Below are 12,061 nucleotides of genomic sequence, written 5' to 3'. Positions count from 1 at the left end.
TGGTGATTGGTCTCTGTCGTGGGAAAATGTTCTTCTAAGTTTCTACAAAGAAGATTTTATGTCACTCTTTGTATCATTCTATAATATTTCAACTCTCTCAGCACAGCTGACCTCTAAGACATGTTGCTACAGGTACTGTTCATATTTCATGGAGTAAACTGATGTGTTAGTTTGTTGCAGTATATTTACACAAGGCAGCCTTAATTTAACAAATGGTAGTTTCGGTTGACAGATCAAAAAGATTTTTATTGTGCAAATATGATAAAGCACATTGAGTGTGATTAACACAATTCAAATGCACAAAATGCAGTCTGACATCACGGCGTACACATAGCCATCTAATGACATTCATCACAATTTGTGTTGTGACTTTATCAAAGCCCGCATGCCAGCCCTTCTATACTTTGTAAGCTCATCAATATGATATGCCGTCATCAGCACTGTGCACTGAACAACTGGAAATTCAAATAAAACCAAATTATGATGTTTGTGCAGAATTTTTAAATATCGCAGCTTTTAAAAAAAATTCTTATTGCACTTGCACAAAAGGAAAAAAATGCAGGCAAAAGAAAGTGCAAGTGAATTTGATGAAAGCTTCAATTTCAAGGTTCTCATTACATGTGAATACTTTCATTAAGCTTCATTTATGATTTCCTAAATGTTCTTTTAATTACTAACAGATGGTTTTACAGCATCTTGGTCTCTATCAAATGCATTCTATAGACTTTGGAAGTGTTTATTGTCTCATGTATAAACAATTCCTCACCACGTTTATAACAAGACAAGAGAGTGCTCAATGAATTTCAGATCACCAGTAATCTTAGAAGAACAAAGGAATCTCAGGGGTACTTGCCCAAAGCTCCCTGAAAACAGCAGGGGAGGTTAAGACACATGGGATACTTGCCTTTGTCAGTCATGGCATAGATTATAAGAGCAGGGAGGTTATGTTGAGGTTGCAGAGATCTTTGGTTAGGCTAAGTGCAATTTTGCTCACCACACTATAGGAAGTATATGATTGCACTGGAGGGGGTGTAGAGGTGATTCACCAGGAGGCTGCCTTGGTTGGAAGAGTTTAGCAATGTAGAAAGTCTGAATAAGCTCAGGTTGTTTTCTTTGGAGCAGAGCTGGCTCAGGAAGGATTTGATTTGAGGAAGTGTATAAAATTGAGAGTGAAGTGGAAGCAGCTGTTACCCTTAGTTGAAGAGGTAATAACGAGGGGGCATTATTTTAAGGTGAAGGGCAAAGGGTTTAGAGGGGTTTTGAGGAAAATGGTTGGCGTCTGGAATGTGCTGCCTAGGAGGATGGTCAAAACGGCAAACCTCATAACCTTTAAAAGTACTTGGATGAGAACTTGAAATGTCATAACATTCAAGGCAATGGACCAAATGCTGGGAAGTGGGATTAGTGTAGATAGGGCAGCACAGACACGATGGAACAAAGAGCTTCTTCTCTGCAGGATGATTTATGACTTTGGAAGCCTGGACTTTGAATCCTTCGATGAATTCAGCATTAAGCTGAAGATTTTCCAGTAGGTGATAAATCCACATTCATAATGGGAGGGGTAGAGTGCGAGAACAAGGGAGGGAGAAAGATTGAGAGTGAGGGAGGGGGAGAAAGCAATGGAGGGCAAGGGGAGAGAGAGGGAGAGGACAAGAGAGGCAGGGACTAAGAGGGCGGAAGGATGGACAGAGAATGTGATGGAGAGTCATGTCCCCAAAACTAACTCTCCTTTCCTCAATCCTGTTCCCTTTTCCAAAACATAATCTCCCTTGCTCCATCATCATGGTCATCTCTCCCCAACACTGTTTCCTCTCTCAACATCAGCATCTTTCTCTCTCCAAAATCATAGTTCCTTCTTCCAAGCACAATACCACACTCTCCCAATTACCATCTCACTCCTCACCATCACCATCTCACTTGTCTCATCAGCACACTGTCATTATCTCCCCATCATCATCTCTCTCTCCCCGACAGTGTCATTCTCTGCCCATCACCATCCTACTCTCTCCCCATCACTGTCTCATGTTCTCACCAGCACTGCCCAACTCTCTGCTCATCAACCATCCTTCTCATCATCATAGTCTCCTCACAAACACCAACCACACTCATCTTAACTAATCCTCTCTCCCCATTAGTAACATTCTGATCCCATTATTGCCTCCTCTCCCCACCATCACCCCACACTAACCATTACTGTCACTCTCTTTCTATCACTCACCATTCCCACCAACACTGTCCTCACATTGCATCACTGACCCTCGCTCACTATCACCATTCCCCTCTCCCCAACACTGTGCCCCTCTCCCCTCAAGTACGTCATCCTAATTTTTCTCCATCTCCTCTCTCAGGCTCACTCTCACCCATTCCCTCCCCTCTCAATCCTCTTGCCCTTTCCGCTCAACCTCTCTCCCCTGTCCTCCAAAAACCAACCCCATCCCCCCAAAACACTCACTTCCTCTCCCCTCCCATTACTGTTCTGCCCCAACTACTCTATCCCCTAATTCTTGAGCTCCAAAAATCTCCCACGTCCCCGACAAAGCCTTCCTCATGCTCTCTCCCATGAACCTCATGCTACACTTGAGTCACAGAATCCCTACAGTGTAGAAGCAGGCCATTTGGCCCATTCAGTCCACACAGCCCCCCCCTTTGAAGAGCATCCCACCCAGACTCACCCCCACCCCCAGCCAATCCCTGTAATTCTGCATTTAACCTGGCTAAGTCACCTAGCCAACACATCCCTCGACACTATGGGCAATTTAGCACAGTCAATCCACCTAACCTGCACATCTTCGTACTGTGGGAGGAAATCCACACAGACATGGGGAGAATTTACAAATTTCACACCGACAGTTGCCCAGGCTGGAAGTGAATCCGGGTCCCTGGCACTGTGAGGCAGCAGTGCTAACACTGAACCACTGCCTCACTCTCCCTTTCCATCATACACCTCGTCTTACAAGCTTTCCAAACTGAAGTAGGAGTGGATTTGTGAACTGGGAGCATGGAACAACACGCTAGGACTCACATCTGACTTCTACCCACTACTAACAGCATCTTGATCACCACACATATCACGCTTTGTTTAATGGCAGGGTTTATCACAAATGCAGAATCTGAGAGGAAGGACAAAGCATGTGCTCCATAATCTCAGCAGATATGGTCCAACTGAATCAAAATTGAAATAAAAATTTCTATCAATTCCTATAGGCATGATTTTTCAAATATTTTTAATTCAAACTCCTTATCAGACTTTACGAATTGCCTTTTAATTTGACTTAACCTTGAAATATTGACATAATGTAATCATCCAGCGTGAACACAAATTCTCTCTTGCATGTACCTATACAGACAAGCAGAAAATAAGAAGTCGACACATACAGAGAGGCATACATAGGTGCACAGACAGAAATGCTTATTAACCAGAGAAAATAGGAACATAGAATTACTGCAGCAATCATTTTAGAGGTCATAACTGCATCTTGATGCTAGTATCTCAGGGTTATGATTCATGAGAGGTGATAAAACCCAACCCTTCCGGTAGCTATTTAGATGCAGTAGAACTGCAAAACAGATTTTAATACCATGCAACACTTGCTAGTTAATAGCTCACAGCAAATTCAACATCTAAAAATAAGCCAAGATTTAAACAGTTACTTTTGTACATTTCTAAATAAATCTTAACCAACAGAGAACATTCTGACATTATGCTGCGCTCTAGCTAAGTTCTTCGGTATTCAGCGTCATCTTCTGCTGCAAAGCTATTCCAAACCACAAAAAGAAATTGCATCTGATAGGGAAGCACCAACCACCTAGCTTTACTTTTAAATATGTAGGAAGACAATCTACCTTCTGTACTAAATGGCACTGCCAACATGTATCCCTAATTTCAGTACTTCAAATATGGTTTTGTAGTTGGGGCTGAGGGGAAAAGGCAAAGCTTGCTTCAATTACCTTAAATCAATCACGCCTCAGAATTTAGCTTTTAACTCAGGTTTGCAATTATTCAGTTCCATTATATTAATCCTACAGCAACACCAAATGAACACACACAATTTTCTTTTCACTGGAACGAGTGTTGATTGCATCCATCAGTGTTGTGATCTGCTCTGAGGGCTGAATCTTGCTATGAGTTCTTTTAGGTTAAGCATTCCTTTGCAAGTGTTAGCCATTTGTTAATTAATTTGGACGTATCTACAGCCTCAAATTGAAACAAGCAATAAAACAAATGTTAAACATGAAATATTTACTGTAGCGATTGGAACCAAGTGGATCTTATTGACTATGAGATCCTTGATTTGGGTTTTTAACCTGGGTCAATCAGGGAGCCCTGGCTGACAGATATAAATGGGGAATTCAGAGTCTCCTGATTTCACGGACTAACACAAAGTTGGCTGGCCACAGCCAGTGTACAAGAAAAAGAATAAACTGGAGATTCAAAGTCTCCTGAATTCAGGGGCTGACTCTGAGCTGGCTGTGCATATATAAATAAAGTGTGACTTCGTGCTGGGATACCGGCCTCTATGCAGTTATTTCATTTACATGTGCATGAATACTATAAATGGAAGCAGTAGACCATGCTCTGTCAAGTCTTTTCTGCCATTCAAAATGCATTTTCTATTCAGTGGTAATCAAATAGTTAAAAAGTCTATTTCTAAACATATTGCAAAACACTGTGGAAAGTTGAAAAAGTTTAAACCCTTATGGTTTTGATGGTCATGGTGATAAGAAGATTGAAAACGAAAAGCTGAAAACCAAATTTTGGAAACACCCATTGTGTTCACCACAAAGTCCTGCGATAAGAAGTTATATGTTTACACCTCTAAAATATAAAAATAATGCTACAGCTCCAACAATTTAATGCAAGGAGCATTATGCTCCAAACTTCTACTTTCCTTAGAATCATATGACACAGGAGGTCATTTAGCCCATCACAAATATGCCTGCTCTTTGCACTAGCTACACAGTTGAATATAACAGATTTAGGCTCATGGTAAGTCACCAGACAAAAATGGGTCGAGGCTAACTCTAGTGAAAGGATCATTTGTGTGCCAGCTAAGTGGATGATAAGCTTATAGATGAGGACTCAAATGGAAAATTTAACCTGATAGTATACAGGAGAATGCCGACAGGCATGCACATGGGGATCCTTGTTAATTAGCAGGCGTGCCACAGAGCATCTTGTCACAACCATGGAACATGGAGAAATCTGGTTTACAAGGCTTCACTTGTCACTTTAAGCTCAGTGTTTCCAGTGCAGAAGTGGAGAAATTTCAAGGCAACATCGATGTAACCTCATCTGGTCGTCAATAAGTGCAGTACATACAGAAGCCAACTGACATTGCATTGCTGTAGTGGAAATTCAGACTGAATTTGCAATATAAATTTGGCTTAATGCAATGCAGGTTCAGACTGCTGATCTCATAGCTGCAGAGAGAAATGTTCAAAGGGCCATTCAAGTTGTCGCAACAGTCCAGCAATTGTCTAACAGATTACTTGAATTGCTGAAGCACAACCCCAGCAGTATTCCTGAGGCTCAGTGGTGCACCTACCTGCTGTTCTTTCTCACCATAACACCACATGTCTCAAGCACTGTCACTTTCAGCCAGACAACCCAGGTGACTGTCACCCATGCAATGATGGAAGCTAATCCTGAGATCCACATCCATTTGAGATCTTCTTGGAAGATTATCTACAGTCTCATCTAATGAAAGCCATACTGCAGCAATTAGGAAACCAATGCCCAGGAGCACAAGACAGGCAAAGGCACATAGAAGACTGGCACTGAGGAATTAGATGAAGTTCAGTTAGAATAAAATAGAATTTCCTTTATTGTCACAGAAGTACAGGAGTGCAATGAAAAGTATTTATAATGGCTGCCTTTAATAATGCCACCTTAGATACAAGTACCTTGGCACAAATCTTACAGAGTAAAAAGTTTAATGTTACAGAGCAAAAAAGAATATAGACTAGCATGAAACAATGAAAAAGTCCAAAATGATAATAAGTGATCATAAGGACTTAAGTTCCGGTCTGTGCCTGCAGGCACCAGAACATAAGGCTATGCTGCCTACACGTGCTGGCCTCATCCAGAATTAGTTCTGCCGCTCCTCTGGGAATCACCTGTGTTCACTCCATCGCGGGACATGGCCCACTTGCTTCGCTCTGCCAAGTGACATGGCCCACTTGCTCCATTCCGCTGTGGAACATGGCCCATTCACTCTGCTCTTCAACTCCATTCTCCAGGTAGGGCAAGGGGGAAAAGAAAAGCTACAATGAGGAGAAAAAAAGGGAAAGAGAAAGGGACTGGCGAGCAAAGGAGCTCTGATCAGAGCATTCTATTCTGCCTCCATTTTGAAAGAGTTTTGGGCTTGTTATTGGAGGTTGGTTAAATCTATTCCGATTTTTTTGATACATGTATCTTATTTCAGGATATTTGTCAACAGGATCCTGAGATCGCACATGGCAGGTGTATAGAAAGGTCAGGAAGTTTTGAGCATCATGGTGACATCTGAGGAATTAGAGTTTCTGTATTCCCTCTAATGGACAACTCAATAGAGGCAAATTAAATATGGTTGCTTTCTTCCTTTCTCCTCTCAAGATAGTTTTAGAAAGCTTATTTATTAGGAGTTGAGGATGTAGCAGATCATCCTGAAGTTGCTAATTCTGCTATCTAATCTGGAAGTGTCCACTTGCTCAGATATTTAGGGAACTGGTGATCTATGATTATTGGCATTGCCTGACCTGAACTGATGGTGACTGAAAGTTGAGTAGCCATCACTTTGATGAAACACAGGTGCTGAGCATACCAATCCTGATTGAGTTGGGAGTAGAATAATTTCATGAAGACTCTAAGTGTATAAGGTCCATTAGTGAAAACCTTTCATTTCCTTCCATGGCATACAGCTTCGCCTCTCTGCTCCACTTCATGTAACAAACAGCAATTACAAACAGCTTTACTGAGGCGGGCTTTCTCCTGTCAGTTCTTACAACTCTATTGACCTCCTTGTCAGAATCCTCACTAGGGGAGAAAGTGAGGTCTGCAGATGCTGGAGATCAGAGCTGAAAATGTGTTGCTGGAAAAGCGCAGCAGGTCAGGCAGCATCCAGAGAACAGGAGAATCGACGTTTCAGGCATAAGCCCTCCTGAAGAAAGGACTTATGCCTGAAACGTCGATTCTCCTGTTCCCTGGATGGTGCCTGACCTGTTGCGCTTTTCCAGCAACACATTTTCAGCCCAGAATCTTCGCTACACCACTATAAAGCCAGCAACATTCAACACAATTATTCCAATAATCCAGCACCAGCAAAGGAAGGTCAAAGCCTGCATGAATATTGCATGAGTAGTCTTGTGTAACTTAATGTTAAGTGGTAATGCTCCTACTCTGGACTAGGAGGCTCAGGATTCAGTCCCACCTTCTCTAGAGGTATGTTATAGCATTTCTGAACAGTTGATGATAAAATATAATTTGAACTGGTGTAACCCAAAGTGGCAGCTTAAGAGACTTTCTGACATGATGATTTGCCCACTGTACATTGTTCTGGCATTTGCATAGCATGTCTGTGCAAGCAGCTTTACAGTCCAGGCAGGTCATTCAGGAGTAGCTGGATAGATCTTATGATTTTGGACTTCCTAGCATTGGCATGAACAGAACTAAGAAGGCATGTTTCATCATCAGCAATTACTCTTTGGTTTATTAAAGGCACAACCCTGCTCTTTAGAAACTGGATATTGCATTACGTATTAGATTACCATTGAGTCATACAGCATGGAAATAGACCCTTCAGTCCAATTTGTCTATCCTGAGCACGTTTCCCAAATTACACTGATCCCACTTGCCTGCCATATCCATCCAGATCTTTCCCATTCATGTACTCTCTAAATGTCTTTTAAATGTTTTAACTGTACCTGCATCTCCCACTTCCTCTGGCAGTTCATTCCACATATCAGCCACCCTCTGTGTGAAAATGTTGCCCCTCAAGTCCCTTTTAAATCTTTCTCCTCCCACTTTAAAACTATACCCTCGAGTTTGAACTTCCCCTACCCTCGGGAAAAGTCGTTGCGATTCACCTTAAACAAGACTCTATAAGGTCACCCCTCAACCTCCTACGCTGCAGTGAAAAAAGTCACAACCTATCCAGCCTATTCTTATAACTCAAATCCTCCAGTTTCGGCAACATCTTGATAAATCTTTTCTGAATCCTCTCTAATTTAATAGTATCCTTCCTATAGCAGAGTGCCCAGAACTTTACACAGTATTCCAAATGAGGCTTCACTAACATCCTGTACAATCTCATCATGACGTCCCAACTCCTATACTCAATAATCTAAGCAATGTAGGTAAGTGTGCTAAACATCTTCTTAACTACCTGTGACACAACTTTCAAAGAACTATATATCTGAACCCCTAAGTCTCTCTGTTCTACAACACCACCCAGGGCCCTACCATTAACTGCTCTTGTTCGCTTCACTAAAATGCAATGCCTCACATTTATCCAAATTAAATTCCATCTGCCATTCCTCAGTCCAATGGCCCAATCAATTAAGATCTCTTTACAATTTTAAATAACCTTCTAACTGACCACTATACCACAAACTTTGGTGTCATCACCAAATTTACTACCATGTCTCCTAAATTGTCATTCAAATCATTTATATTAATGACAACCAATAATGGACCCAGCACCAATCCCTGCAGCACACTCCAGTCCAAAAAACAACTCTCCACTGCCACCCTCTGTCTCCTCATTTCAAGCCAATTTTGTATCCAATTAACATGCTCTCCCTGTGCATATAAAGTAGTATGCTCCAATTATTGTGAACTGTCCCATGAATGATAGAAACATAGAAACTAGAAGCAGGAGTTGGTCATTCAGCTGTACAATCCTACTCCACCGATCAACACAATATTGATTAATCGTCTATCTCAAACTCACCATATCCCTTGATACCTAAAAAGTCCCTTTTTAAAGATAGTTTCTTAAATTAGCTTCTACAGTCTTCATAAGAAGATTGACAAAGCAGACATAGAAATAATGTTTCCTTAGGTTGGGCAATTTAGAAAGAGAGGTCATAGTTCTAGGACCGAGAGGTGCGAGATTTGCCGGGAGGTGCAAGGGATTTCTGGGAAGGTGAGTCTAACGGTTTAAAAACCTTAGTTCAGGCATCGGGGCCTCCATTTGCCGAGTGGTGAGAGGGAGGAGTGAAGGACTTCTGGGTAGTTTTTAAGTGGGTGAGATCTAAACCCGAGACCCAACACTGTAGGGCCTCCCTTCCACCCAACTCCTCCAACCTTACTAAGAGTCTGTAAACTAGGTAAGTTTTCAGGTTTCTCTTTTTTTTCTTCTCTTCCTTTGTTTAGTCCTGTGCTGGCTTTCAGAGTAGCGGGATATGGATGTCAGGGCAGTTGCGTGTTTCTCCTGCAGAATGCGGCAGGTGAGAAACACTTCACATGTCTCTGTCGACTTCATCTGCAGGAACTGCACCCAACTCCAGCTCCTCAAAAACCGAGTTAGGGAACTGGAGCTGGAGCTGGATGAACTACGGATCATCCGGGAGGCTGAGGGGGAAATTGAGAGGATGCACTGGGAGGTGATTACTCCCCAGACACAGGATAAGGACAGCTGGGTTACTGTCAGGGGGAGGAAAGGGAACCAACGTCAGAGCAGGGATCCCCTGTGGCCGTTCCCCTCAGCAATAAGTAGACCGTTTTGGATACTGCTGGGTGGAGACAGCCTAACAGGGGAAAGCCATAGTTGTCAGGTCTCTGGCACTGAGCATGGCACTGAGGCTCAAAAGGGAAGGTGGGGGGGGAGGGGGGAGTAGAAAAGCGCTAGTGGTAGGGGACTCAATAGTTAGACGGATTGACAGGAGATTTTGTGGTCAGGAACGGGACTCCTGGAAGGTATGTTGCCTCCCTGGTGCCAGGGTCTGGGATGTTGTCGATCAGATTTACAAGATTCTGAAGGGGGAGGGGGAGCAGCCAGAAATTGCGGTACATATTAGCACCAATGATATAGCCAGGAAAGGAATTGAGGATCTGAAAAGTGACTAGAGAGTTAGGTTGGAAGCTGAAGAGCAGGACAAGTAGAGTAGTGATCTCAGGTTTGCTACCGGTGCCACGAGATAGTGAGATGATGGACAGTCAACGAATTCAGCTTAACATGTGGCTGCGAGGCTGGTGCAGGAGGGAGGGCTTCAGATACCTAGACTATTGGGATACCTTCTGGGGAAGGTGAGACCCGTACATGAAGGATGGGTTGCATCTGAACTGGAAGGGTACAAATGTCGTGGGTGGGAGATTTGCTTGTGTGATTTTGGGAGGGTTTAAACTAGTTTGGAAGGGTGGTGGGAATCAGAGCCACTTGCCTGAGAGAAGGTCAGTTGCAGACAGGACAGTGACAGGATATATTGAATTTATCAGGAAGGTTTCTCACGCGATGAAACAAAGGGATCGGTTAATGTGTGTCTGCTTTAAGGAGTGTCTGGAATAAGAGTGACAAACTTAGAGCACGGATCAGTACTTGGGGCTACGATGTTGTGGCCATAATGGAGACGTGGGTTTCACAGGGGCAAGGATGGTTGCTTGATGTTCCAGGGTTTAGAACTTTTAAAAAGAAGAGGGAGGTTGGAAAAAGAGGAGGGGGTGTAGTATTGCTAATCAGAGAATGCATCACAGCTACAGAAACGAAGGTTGTTGAGGAAGGTCTGTCTACTGAGTCAGTATGGGTGGAGGTTAGGAACAACGAGGGAACAGCCACTGCCTTGGGGGTTTTCTACAGACCCCCTAATAGCAGTAGAGAGATTGAAGATGTCATAGGCGGGTAGATTCTGGAAAAATGCAAAAGTAGTAGGTTTGTTCTTATGGGTGATTTCAACTTTCCCAATATTGACTGGAACCTCCTAAGTGCAGATAGTTTGGATGGAGCCGTTTTTGTCAGGTGTGTTCAGGAGGGTTTCCTTACTCAGTATATGGACAGACCAACGAGGGGAGAGGCCATTTTAGATTTGGTGCTCGGCAATGAGCCAGGACAGGTGTCAGATCTCACGGTAGGAGAACACTTTGGTGAAAGTGATCACAACTGCCTCACATTTAGCATAGCCTTGGAAAGTGAAAGGTGCAGTTACCAAGGGAAGATATTTAATTGGGGAAAAGGAAATTATGAAGCTATCAGACAGGAGTTGGGAAGTACAGACTGGGAGCAATTGTTCCACAGAAAGGGCACAGCAGACTATTTAAGGACCAGTTGTTGCGAGTGATGCACGAATTTGTTCCTCTGAGACAGGTAAGAAAGGGTAAGATTAAGGAACCTTGGATGACGAGAACAGAGGAACTTCTCGTCAAAAGGAAGAAGACAGCTTACGTAAGGTGGAGGAAGCAAGGATCCTGCACAGCTTTAGAGGATTACAGGCTTGCTAGAAAGGAGCTCAGAAATGGACTGAGGAGAGCCAGGAGGGGGCACGAAAAAGGCTTGGCAAGAGGGATTAGAGAGAACCCAAAGGCGTTCTCATATGTGATGAATAAGAGAATGATCAGGGAGAAGGTAGGGCCGATCAGGGATAGCGGAGAGAACGTGTACTTGGAGTCTGAGCAGATAGGGGAAGCCTTAAATGAGTTTTTTGGTTTGGTATTCACCAAGGAAAGGGAACTTGTTGTAAATGAAAACTTAGACGAGCTGGGGTACAGCCTTGACCAGATCAAGATTGATGAAGATGATGTGCTGGAAATTTTGGAAAATATTAAGATAGATAAGTCCCAAGGGCCAGACAGATTTATCCTAGGCTGCTCCGGGAAGCGAGAAAGGAGGTTGCTAAGCCACTGGCAAGGATATTTGCCTCCTCACTCTCCACAGGAGTCATACCGGAGGATTGGAAGAAGGCAAATGTTGTTCCACTTTTCAAGAAGGGTAATAGGGAAATCCCTGGCAATTACAGACCAGTCAGTCTCAGGTCTGTGGTCAGCAAAGTTGTGGAAAGAATTCTGAGGGATAGGATTTATGACTATTTGGCAAAGCATAGTGTGATTAAAGGCAGTCAGCATGGCTTTGTAAGGGGCAGGTCATGCCTC

The sequence above is a fragment of the Chiloscyllium plagiosum genome, chromosome 8 (assembly GCF_004010195.1).
Source record: "Chiloscyllium plagiosum isolate BGI_BamShark_2017 chromosome 8, ASM401019v2, whole genome shotgun sequence".
NCBI classification, from domain to species: Eukaryota; Metazoa; Chordata; class Chondrichthyes; order Orectolobiformes; family Hemiscylliidae; genus Chiloscyllium; species Chiloscyllium plagiosum.
Note: the sequence above shows the minus strand (reverse complement) of the source record.